The sequence below is a fragment of the Stylophora pistillata genome, chromosome 10 (genome assembly GCF_964205215.1).
Source record: "Stylophora pistillata chromosome 10, jaStyPist1.2, whole genome shotgun sequence".
Classification (NCBI taxonomy): Eukaryota; Metazoa; Cnidaria; class Anthozoa; order Scleractinia; family Pocilloporidae; genus Stylophora; species Stylophora pistillata.
Window position 1 is genome coordinate 26452106 of NC_142528.1, and position 12643 is coordinate 26464748.

At 38.1% G+C, this 12643-nt stretch overlaps 1 pseudogene across 1 annotated transcript; it reads left to right on the forward strand.

Annotated features, from left to right (window-relative positions):
• Window positions 1–763: 763 nt before the first annotated feature.
• On the forward strand, window positions 764–2497 carry LOC148722432 (uncharacterized; annotated as a pseudogene). Its single transcript, XR_015992729.1, has 2 exons — window positions 764–1178; window positions 2190–2497. The product of XR_015992729.1 is annotated as an uncharacterized LOC148722432 (transcript).
• Window positions 2498–12643: the final 10146 nt, after the last annotated feature.

Here is a 12643-nt window from a genome sequence, read left to right on the forward strand (position 1 = left end):
AATCACAAGGCAAAAACAAGATTATCAATCAAACATACTTTATGCAGTAATTTGACCACAAATTGATCAATTGTTCATGCTTTTCTTTTCCTTTTTCATAAGAAAACAAATCCATTGGTCTTTAATTGGCAACTTATGTCAAGATTTAAGTTGTCCAAGATATTTTCCACTTGCCATGACAACCAACACAGTCACAACTTAGAGTGATGAAATTAATCCAGAGAATTTGGTATTGGATTGACTAATTGACCCAGAGCTGGAAATAACAGTCGATCATCTGACACTGCCTGACCAAATGTTGAATATTTTCAGCCACGTTCACTTTATGATAAAATATCATGTCCAAACATTTCACCAATGCACTCGTATAGATTGTTAGAGCTACATTTGAATGTTAATTTAAGCGTCAATCTTTTCTTCACTTACCTAGCAATTCAAATACTCTTTGGAGATCTCAATGTATTGTGTGCATTGCAATTAAATGTTATAGCTGTAGTGCTTAAAACATGTTCCCTCAAGTCTTCCATTGTAACACCCTGGCCCCGGTTGTTCGAAAGCCGATTAAATTATCCCTCTATTAGAGGTTAATCGACGATTAAATTTCTTATCCCAAGGATAGCTAATCTAGGTTTAAAATAACGTTCCTGAAAGCAGATTTATCCCTCGATTAACTATCCCGCGATTAAGCTGAGATTAAACCAGTCAAACCGGTTATTAGGAGCTACGCGGCTACGCGCGAACAAAAAAAAATTGGAGGGAAAAAATGGCGGAAAGTGAGAGTGCACATGGAAATGGAAACCAAACGAAAGATAGAAAAACAAAACAGAATTTTTCACTTTATGAGATTGAAATCGTCACCGATAATGTCAAAAAACATCTGGACTTAATCCAGTTCAAGTGAACGAATGCTGTGACCAACAAAAAGAAACAAATGCTCTGGGAAGAAATAACCCAAGCGGTAAATGCTGTCGGAACAGCGAAGCGAACGGTTACGGAGGTAAAAGACAAGTGGAAAAATCTCCATAGCATCGCCAAGAAAGAATTTGCAGAATTCAAGAGGGAGATCAAGGTAACTGGGGGTGGTCGGCCTCCAAAGTCGCCAAGTGCTGCCAGCAGAGAGATAATTGAGGTGCTTGAGGACACGCCGGCGTTCAGCGGTTTGATTGGCTTTGAGACAGGTTTGTAAACAATTGTTTCTAGGTTACCAAAAATTTTAAAATTGTAGACGGTCAACCGGCCATGTTGTTTCGGCGGGGTTTTCAGCTCATCACTCGCCTTCCCGTCTTTGAGCGTACAAAATGTTCGGACACAAGGGAGGAAAAGATAAGTTTGCACGTTCTTTTTTTTTTTAACCTACATCCATAACTCTATTAATCAAGTTTTACTTTATTTAGTTTATTATCCCATCGCATTTCATGAGTGTACTTCACGAAACGGAGGCTGCCACGGAGAATTCCAAACCGGTTTGCTGCCTTTGCGGCATTTACAGGGTTGCATTCGATTAAACCCTATTTAAGCTGACTCTAGACGAATGTTCCATGACGGACTATTAGTAATTCTCTTGATTAATTCATTTATGAAAAATGGCAAGCTCCGTCACTTTGCAATGCGATCTCAGGAGTGAGACAAAAACCTTTGATTTCGAAGAATGTCTTGGATACAGTTTATAATTTGGTTAAAATTTGTTTTGTCAAAGGCAAAGTGCTCCTAGTTTTTCTTTATTAATCTTTTACTAAAGAGTGTTCTTCAATTATTTACGAACAGCTATTTATAAATAACTAGTTTTTATCATTTCGTCTTCACGCAACTTTGTTTAGGTTTGTGATTGATGAAATAATTTGTTGTTGTTCCTGTTATTATGTCCTACTTTTTTGGTCACTAAACTGTGGTACGGTTCTCACTGGCAATTCACTATGGTTCCACTTTATCTGTCTATATGAAGCCTAACTTTTGGTACATGACTTTCAGATTTTGTAAGCATTTTCGTAAATGATTTCACTGAGTTAAGTCTACTAGACGTACACAAATTCATTGTATGAATTTGAATAATTTATTTTTGTACATGTTAAAGCTTAAGATTCCTTGTGGGAGAGATGCTCCTTCTGTTGTTTCATTATGTGATGCATAAAACTAAATTCACACCCTTTGAGCCTGAGTGAAACCTTAATTGTGCTTGAAATATTTTATAGGAGAAGATGCTCATTTACTATCAGAGTCTGCAAAGATTGGGACTGAAGAAGACTGTTTGAGCATCAGTAAAGATTTGCATTCTTCACCAGCCAAGGCTGATGAACGGAAGAAGCCTGCAAGAATCAGTAATGATGATGTTCTGAAAAAGCAGTATGAATGCCTGTGTACTCAGAAGGAAACTTTGATTCTTAAAAAACAGAAATTAAAATTGCAAATTAATATTTTGGAGCAACAGGTGAATGGCAACAAGACCTTTGGAACTGCATTAAATGCAAATTTTGTAGTTGCTGACACTGATTCATTTTAAATGAGGAATATTGTAAAAAGTCCTCTAAAAGAATTATTTTGGGCAAATGTTCTTCTTGTATAATTTATAATGAAAAGTAAACAATGTATTCTGTTCTTAAACACGAAGGCGCGCTATATAAGGAAGTCTTCCCTGGGAAGACCTAGGCTCATTTGTCCCTCACCGTTGACGTGTGCGGGTCAAATTTAAATGCTGGTAGATGAACAAAAGGAGCTAATGAGATGTCTATTGTTTACTTCTACCAGCATGGTGGCATGAGGTAACGTGCAAACCACCTACTTCGATGTCAAATTTACGGCCACAAATAAAGACAGTTTCGATTGGAGAAAGGAAATACAAATCTCAAAAACTCCTGTATTGTGATGAAGACATAAAACAATTTTGAGGAATGCGCCCACTGTTCACTGCATTGGAGTAGCTGTAGCTCAAGCTGAATTGACCCCAAGAGTTCTATATTACACGAGGGTTGATTAACAAATGGTCCAGTGGGACCTATGGCTCCTTTTTATAGCCACCTTTGTGTTTAAAATGTATTTTGATGCAATAAAACAGATTCTTGAGTGAAAATTATTTTAATGTTTTTTTTTCATCCAGAAACCCCTTCAATTTATCAGTGAATTTTTAATTTTTTATGGGTAGTTAAATTACAAGCAAAACTGATTGCATTAGGCAAATACAAAAATTAAAACTTGTCAGAAAAAGGTGTTGCAGATGTGGTCTCGGATGACCTTGCCATCCTGTGGACCATGGAAGCAAACAAGATTAGGCTGATCATCAGCCTCAGCATGGCCATCCAAAGGTTCATTTCTCAGAATTGCAATGTTATGTAAAACTGCACATGCTCCAATGATGATAAATACTTTCTCTGGCTTCATTCTGATCTCAGAATGAAGTAGATGGAACCTTCGCTTCCACCAGCCAAAGGCTTGTTCTATTGCCACTCTTGTTCTTTTGTGGGCACTGTTGTGCTCTTGCTGCTTGTCTGTGACTGGATTCAGGTAAGGGGTCATCAGGTAAGGCTTACAAGGGTAACCACTGTCACCTAACAGTAAACCATCTGCCAGGGACTGGTGTTGGTTATTAAATTGTTGTCCAATTCTTGAATCCCTAAATATGAAGCTGTCATGGGTGCTGCCCGGCCATCGTTCTACAATGTTAGTAAACATGCCTAAAATGAAACAGCAAATAAGTAATGTGACCATTTCTTACCTATGATGTAGAAAATCTCATCTCATTTTATTACAACAATGTACTGCAAAGAGAAACCACAATAATCGTGTCTATGATTAACTGGGGTAACTGATTCAAATATTTAATTTACTTGCATAACCTTTTCATTATTTATTTAATTTGTGTTTTGAAAATTGGGGGGCTGCATCATTTTGAAATCCCTGCTGATTGCTGCACTCTGTTGGCCATTAGCTGTGCAATATATTCACAAACATCTCACATTTTTTCTTTTTTTTCCAAGCTTTTTTCTTTTTTATACTGTTATTAAAATATTGGTGTAATAATCTTGGTTAATTTCCATGTGTTTTTGCAAACCAAACTTTACCCATACCATTTGAATCAAATTATTTCATTTAGTTTTGTTTTAAATAAGGTTGTCAATTGGGAACAGAATGTATGTGAACTGAAATGTTCAACAATATATTGACTCAGATCTTCTCATACCCTTAATTCCTAATAAAAAATTTTTTTTATCACTACTCCCATATCCTAAACATATGAAACTACAATCTTAGTAGTAACTCCCATCAATGCAACCCCATAGCAGCTGGTTTGCTAGAAATCTCAATCTAAAAAAACTCTCAAGGGAGTTCCCCTCCCTGTCAAAGGTTATTTTACAATTTTTATGGAACACTAACTGTGATGATACTTTAGTATGTTACTAACCTTTGTGATTGCAAATTGCTTGCACATTTATGGAATGAAACCCTTTACGATTGACAAAATCATTTTCGTTTTGATGTGGTGCCTGAATCTTGATGTGAGTGCCGTCAACACAACCAATCACCCCAGGAAACCCCCCCCTCTGTGAAAAAACCGCGTTTGTTTTGAAATATCTCTTCTTCGGTCAATGGCCACTTGATGAAGTTTCCTTGTTTCTGTGCGAGGGCAAGGGAAACTTGGCCGATAATTCGGGACACAGTTGATTTTGACAAGCCCAGAGTATCTCCAATAACTTGAAGAAAGCTTCCGGAGGCGAAAAAGCGCAACGCTACAAGGACTTGCACAGTTGTCGACAAGGCATGGTTTCGAGATGTATCTTTTTCGAGATCGTCGCGAAGGAGCTCAGAAAAAAATTCTATGGACTCTCGACCAAAACGATATCGACTTCTCAATTCTTCATCAGTGAAATCGTCCAGGGAAAAGTCGTCTGGAGGCCTTAATGTTGTTTCTTTCCTTCTTGGGGCCGGCATTAAGCCTAATCCGCCAAGCAACAAGTCGGCCATTTTGTTTTGTTTGGGGAAAGTTTACCCTCAATTAGTGAGTTAATCCACCTCGCTAGGTGTGTTAAAATTAACCTTTACTTTAACCCAGGGATAGCGCTAATCACGCTTTCAGGAACAGAAACTATTCGTGGGTTAGATTTTAATCTTGGGTTAGGGTGATTTAATCGAGGGTTAGCACTAATCGGCTTTCGAACAACCGGGGCCTGGTCAAGAAACCATATCTATGTTAATGTCATACAACAACAACAACAACAACTAATGTTTTTAAGACTGACCTCCCTTAACTCTTTCAGTATTAAAACTTACAGTGCTTTTGGTAATATCAACTGAGTTGAAATTGTCAATTGCATGGCCACTGTAAAGAGTTGAAAAGCTGATGTTTCGAGCATTAGCCCTTCGCTCTGACAAAGGGCTAATGCTAGAAATGTCAGCTTTTCAACTCTCTATGGTTGTTTAATTTACAATTTCAACTTAGCTGATATAACCAAATTACCTTGTTACCCCCAATGATGCAACACCACAGTTTCTTTAGAAACTTACCCCCTTATTAATTTAACAGCGCTCTTGCTTTTATTTTTTATATCATTTGCAGTTTACACAAAATTTTTCCTTGTAATATATGGAAGATGAGTTTTTTTTATGAAAATTGTTATAGTTACCTTTGCAGCTTTCTTAAGAGCTGCTTTGTTGTTGTGTGAGAAATTGTAAAACTTTATCAGAAATATTTAGGGCAGATTAGGTCCTGTGCAAGACAACCAGGTGATGAATACAGATCACGTTTCATTCTAGTGTGAAAACCAAGGAAGAAATGTTACATCAGCCCTCTTTTCTTGATCAGTGAGAAATGTTTAATGAATGCATTACTTGAGTGTTTATTCAAAGCAGCCTGCACTATTTTTGTACAACTGTATTCAGGTTCAGGGGAGAAAAAATTGGTTACCACCGAATTTCTGCTTAAGATATTTCAATGCAACATAAGAACAAGGATTTCTGATTGGCTTCTACTGCACAACTAAGCCAATGAATAAGAATGCATGTAGCTTTATTATTTACCCATTTTAGTTGAATCAACATGAATATTCCACAAGATGTTGATGACAATTAGGAAAATCTCAACAAATGTGTCACAACTGTGGAATACAAAACTTGACTTTCTTCTCTTCTAACAATGCATCCAAGGGTTCTAGTTGAGATTCAAGATAGCAGGAAGCTTCAAAGAGATAAGTTAAGACAAGTGCTTCTCCCAGACAATATTCCTCTTTTGATGAAAACATCACACCTGACATTCACAGAGTCTAATCAGCTTACCAACAAGCAAGATGATGAGCACCTTCAAGACATTGAAAACAGTGTTATGTTTTGCCAAAGTGAAGAGAATCCTTTTGATTAGGACTTTTTATTGATTAGCACTGAAACTGCATTGCACTGAAGTCCCGAGGATAAAGGGAAGGTGAACACATCAAAGTTCTTCTAGGCATATCAGTTAGTAAGCCTGCCACTAAGATACCTACATAACCATGCACTTTGCTTTCAAAGCTTAAAAGTAAAGCTTCATGAGTTTGCAATTGCTTGTAAGCTTTTGACTTGTTAAAACTACAGATCATTTTCCATGAAATGGTATAAATAGAAAAAATGTAAGCCTTCAATTCAGTAACCAGAACAAATACATATTTAAATATCGATACAAAATCAGCCCATCATGTTCATTAAAGAAGCCCTTATACTGGGGAATGAAGTTTCTATGTCAAATTATTAGCAAGCTCTGTACAATGCTAGCAATTAATGTCATTATCTGCTATACAATACTACAATTTGACAGCAAGTGACCTTCTTCACATACCCTTGGCTTGGATGTTGACTAGGATTGGCTCTCTGTCACAAACATTTAACTTAACCATTGACCAACCATGTTAATCACAAAGCTCACAGCTAATTTCTTTGCCATTATTCTCTTCTAGTGCAAAGATACTTCAAAAACAAATTCCAAATCTTCAAAGTTCCTGAATTCTTCCCGAGTCAGTCTAAGGTAATTGATACTTCAAAAGATACTTCAAAAACAAATTCCAAATCTTCAAAGTTCCTGAATTCTTCCCGAGTCAGTCTAAGGTAATTGTGAACAAGAAGGAAGAAATAATGCACCAGGGTTCATGGCAAAGTTCAACTTGAGTTTAACAAGCAACAATGGTGTTTTTGGAGAGCTGTCAAATACCTTTTCAAAATTTATGAAAAAAGGTCAAGTCTGCTTTCAAACCTCCCTGCCTTCACAACCATATGCATCATCCAATTTCTACATCACAAATCCACTTTGAGTATTACTGCTCCATCCCCTCGTTTTGCTCTTCAGTTCCCTTCTCCTCCAAAATAATCCAAGATTTTCAGGCTGATCTGGTCCTAGTGGTGCATTTTACTTTACTCCAAAGATGGTCTTAGCATTGCAGCATAGGATTCCTTCACACTGCACTATTTCTCCAAAATAATTACTTCATTATCAGGTCCTCCTGGCTCTTCTCATCTTAAAAAACTTGACATCTGTCTTTGAACTTGACAGAGAATTGTTCATTGCTTTCCTGGTCTTCTAGCCAATGTCTATGTTATCACTTCTCTTGAAACAGTTCTCAAAGACCATCACTTGACACAGGTTTAAAGATCACTGCAGGAGGTGGTTGCTGTTGACTACATTGTTCCCTCTCATAGCTTCTATCACAATTGGTGATCTATACCACTTTTGCTTATGGTCAATCTGATTTCATTTCTTCCAATCAGTTGACACACAGGTCAACTGGTGAATAGTTTTGTGTGAAGGTAAGCTCTTGTAGTCATAAGCACATTTTTCATGCATAAGTCACAGAGCCTCATTCCATAGTCATTCATGACACCACTTTCCTGCTTGTCCATGGTTCATTTCTGGCTGACCTTATTACTTCCCAGCTTGACATTATGTCTTCAATTAGGAGCAGAACATCAAGGTGCACTACCTTTACACTTTTCTAAGTCTTTGCAGTGTGGTGTAAAATGGATCCCTTCTGGATCATTCTTTATATCATTGTGGTATAAAGTCAGCCTCTCATAGATAACTAAAGAGAGCTCAGCAGTTTATGATGAAAAATTTTGATCTGATTGTAAATAAATTTTCCTTTTGCAAAGATGCTCTATTAACTAGGAATTACTTCAAATATCCTAAGATTCAACATAAGGTAACTTTAGGATAACAGGGTTTGTACACTTTTGACCTGTTAAAATTCTATGACTTTTCCATGACCTTTTGAAAGATTCCATGACCCAAGGTAAGCAATAACTAATGGTATTGTTCTCAGACAGTAATGTTAAAAAAACAATTTATGTTTGCAAACACTCTCACAATGCATGCTTCTGTTTATTTCTAATGAAATTAAATCTGATTTTTGGACTCGTCAGTTAACTTTTCAACTTTGGGTCTTATTGCCTTTCACTCATAGAGAGCCTATTGATTTTCCATGACCCACACCTAGATTTCATGACTTTCCAGGTTTTTCATGACCTATGAACCCTGCATAACTGAAAAACTACTTTCATCAATTTAGCTACCCTATAGTTAAACAATGAAACACCAAAACCCAAAAATTTTTATCCCTAGACTGAACTCTGAATCACCATCATTCAAAGCAGATTATCGTAAGGCTGACTGATGCCATTTTGTCTGCAAATACAAGATGTTGATATGGCTGCCCACGCAATGTTATTGACCAAGATGGCAAACCTTGGCTGCCAATGAACAGTAAGGATGACACTTCTTTCCATATTTAACCACACGGGGCCCACACAAGTGGTGTGTCTGGTCGTTTGTTCGAAATATAAAGAAATGTATAGGAGAATATTGAACAGTCGTAATATCGTAAACTTATATCAAGGAATGTCTATGTTAAGGCTTAAAATTAATGTAAACCTACCTAACTTGCTGTGTATTGTCGTTTCTGCGTTCTAAATGGAAAATTTGAGCGATTTGGTAGATTTTGGGTAGACTGTTACTTTATTGTACAAGAAGGAGACAAGGGTGGAAAGCTCGTTTTCAACCGCTCCAGCACGAAGCCGATTTTCCCCCAGAAATTAGAATCACCTGGCTTCCAAATCAAACACCAGATAAACTAAAAGGTTGATGCTTCTTCTCATGTCATTCAATCGAAGATCCATTCAAAATCCAAGCACTAACCGCCAAAAAACTTTTGAGAAATGCAGCTTTCCAAGTGATCAGCATCTGCGGCACAGATTTCATGTGCCAGGGAGCAACCGTCATGCTGTTTGCTCCATGCTGATTGGATGATGGTAAACAATGCCCTGTTTCAAATGCCTCATGTGAAAGGGGAGTCAGGGGCATATTTGCGCCAGCGATTCATCTACTGATGCGCCATAAACCTCACACCTGGCTAGTCAGTGGATGAATCGCCAGCGTGAATATTCCTGACTCCCCTCTCACATGAGGCATTTGAAACAGGGCATTGTTTACCATCATCCAATCAGCATGGAGCAAACAGCGTGACAGTTGCTCCCTGACACACGAAATCTGTGCCGTGGATGCCAATCACTCGGAAAGCTGCATTTCTTGAAAGATTTTTGGCAGTTAGCACTTGGATTTTGAATGGATCTTATCTTGACTGACACGAGAAGAAGCGTCAACCTTTTAGTTTATCTGGTGTTTGATTTGGAAGCCGGGTGATTCTAATTTCTGGGTGAAAATCGGCTTTGCGCTGGAGCGGTCGAAAATGAGCTTTCCACCCTTGTCTCCTTCTACAGTAAAGTAACAGTCAACGCAAAATCTACCATATCGCTAAAATTCGCCATTTAGAACAACAGAAACGACAATACACAGCAAGTGAGGTAGGTTTACATTTATTTTGAGCCTTGACAGAGACATTCCTTGATATAAGTTTGCGATATTACGACTCTTCAATATTCTCCCATACATTTCTTTATATTTCGAACAAATGACCTGACGCGCCGCTTGTGTGGGCCCCCTGTGATTTAACAAACAAAAAAAGCGAATTCTGGCACCACAGTAAAGTACAAAGTTTGATGCATTTACCCCTAAGCAAGATATCATTAGTACTGGCTCTTAGGAGATCACTGCGTAAACCAATGAGTGCTTAGTCTTTGTCCGTAATGTCCCATCTTAAAATATTATTGATGAAATACTACCGCACGATGTCGGGTCTAGACTGGGAAGCGAAGTTTCAAAATGCGGTTCAGGATAAAACTCGTAAAATATCGAGGCAGCAAGTTTCTCGCTACTTACTCTTTTGAAACTATAGTTGTGATTTTTTCGCAGATTGAAACCACTCGCCAACACTGCATCATCATTTTAATATTTTCATCCCAATGGGAGCATGTGCTGTTAGACAAATCTTGCCACTGCTGTGATCTGCGAAATGACAAAGTTCTTCGTGATATCCGCGGAACTCAAGCGAATAGCAACTCTTTCTCAACGCAGAAAGTACTTTTCGACAACGTGATATCCCAGAAAAGCCTCTTTATTATCCATAACCTCCATGATATTGAGGTTAACTTCTAGTTCAGCCGTTTTTTCGCGGGGCACACGCAATGAGGATAAATGTACTATAAGATCACAATTCCATAGGACTTTGAGGGGAAAGGTTACGCTTTTCGTTTACAGCAACGGCAAACGGCAAAACGTGAACTCTTAATTTACAAAATGTCTTATAATTTTAAACACAACTTGAAAAAAGCTGCAAAGAAGTCTTGTTTACATCAAATATCACAAATAATGCTCATAAATTTTATTTTGGAATACAAACGGCTTTTAGCACGCGTTGTCTTCCAATAGCTTGCAGCTCAGTTAGTTTTTGATGCAATTTTAAGCCGAAAATGATGCCATAATAAACTCTATACTATGACGTCTCTTACCTCTATCAGCGCTATCGCTCCTTCGGTGGGCTCGCCATTTTAGTTGAAGTTTCTCTTCACGAAGTGCAACGAAAACATAACGTCTGTTGAAGAAATGTTCACTTGGGACAACAGTGAGGAAGTTACACTTTTAAGCCAATTCACAAAACGATTGCTCTCGAGTTTACAGGTCCTGTTGGCAATTCATGAAAACTACTATAGCATCGAATGTACGTATTCATAAATAAAAGAAACAACCAACTGCAAGTGGCATCGGGTTAACTCTACGAAATGCGTGACAACTACGCGCAGTTATGACTGAAGGTCCTCTCATCTGTAAAGCGTGATTGGGCGATTTTCCCCCGTGAATCGTTATTTGATTTTTCTTTATTCGTGAATCGTGATTAAAGAGACAAAGATCTTTTCATGTCCACGTGAACAAGCTGAATGAAACGTGATTCGTGAACCATTTCGTTTTGCGCGATGAATTTCCGGCTATTTAAATTATTTATTGTTTTGGAAATTAACGTGTCATTTCGCGTGAACGTGAAAGAGTCTTGGATATTATTCGTGAGGCATGAAAAGGACAAATGTTTTTACGTGAGTGAGTTTTCATGACAAAGGTATAGGGGACCCTCACGATTTTGAGGAGGGTAGCGAGGGGGTAGTCTAGGGGGGTTCTCTGATCACGTTTCACGCACGAATTTTACGAAAAGCATCACACGTCACGTCATAAAAGGGAAAGTTTTAAATCTCTTCTTGTGGACAATTTTTCAGGGAAACCTCGACGTTGTCACGAAATGAGGGAAAAACTTCACGCGGGTTAGGTAAATTTATCCCGATTAAAAAATTAACGAATCAAGCTTGTCTTTTTGTAAAATTTACACCTCACATACACCAATTTGGCCTTAGTCGCATTCTTGGCAAACTTACTAATTGTTGATTGGCGGAGACAGGGGTAATCAAGCCGGTATAATTACTTACGAGAATGCTAGTAAACAGAACTCAGTTCAAGTACACGTTGGTGGTAGCCGTTACGACAAGTGACCGTCAAGTCAGTTTAACACAGCTTTGCTTATTTAAAGGGGGTAAGTTTTACGGTGGTGCTGTGCCGGTGGGGGGGGGGGGAGGCACAGTCATAACAAGATTATTTGGATTATAAGGTAAATTGGCCACAGTAAAGAGTTTCGAAAGCTATCTTTTAAAGGGTTAATCCTTTGTCAGAGCAGAGTTTATTCAGCAGAATCAAATTTTGCCATAGTTCTGATTAATTGGCAACAGAACTTCCTGCGGTCTGTAATCATACTCGTGATTGACAGATCGGACACCTACTTCGCGGTCGTCCGATTTTGTTAATCACTCGTATGATTTCAACCAAATTGGACTCCTTTCAGTCCTATTACCATAATTAATTGGAAAGTTTTAAAAATTAAAGAATAATAGCTATGCTGTCAAGTTCGGATTAAATACCAGCTATACAATTAGAGCACTAATGAGACTGTGCGCACCATGCCTGTGTGATTTAAGCGTCATGTCTAGTGTTGTTTCTCAAGTTTTTTCATAGTTCTCAGTAATTGGTGACAGGCTAGGACTTCGTGTCGTCCAATTCTGTCTGTAATCATAGTCGTGATGAATGGATCGAGCTTCTGGCTCCTACTCAAAACTGCCATTCCAATTTTTTTTGTGTCGTAGTATTCCATCGTGCATTATTGTTTTGAAACAGTCGAGTGGTAAAAACTGCGCTAAAAAGTAAACCAAATTTTATCAATCTTTTCCAAGCGATCAAGCTGCTCTAGACGATACCTATCGAATCTCT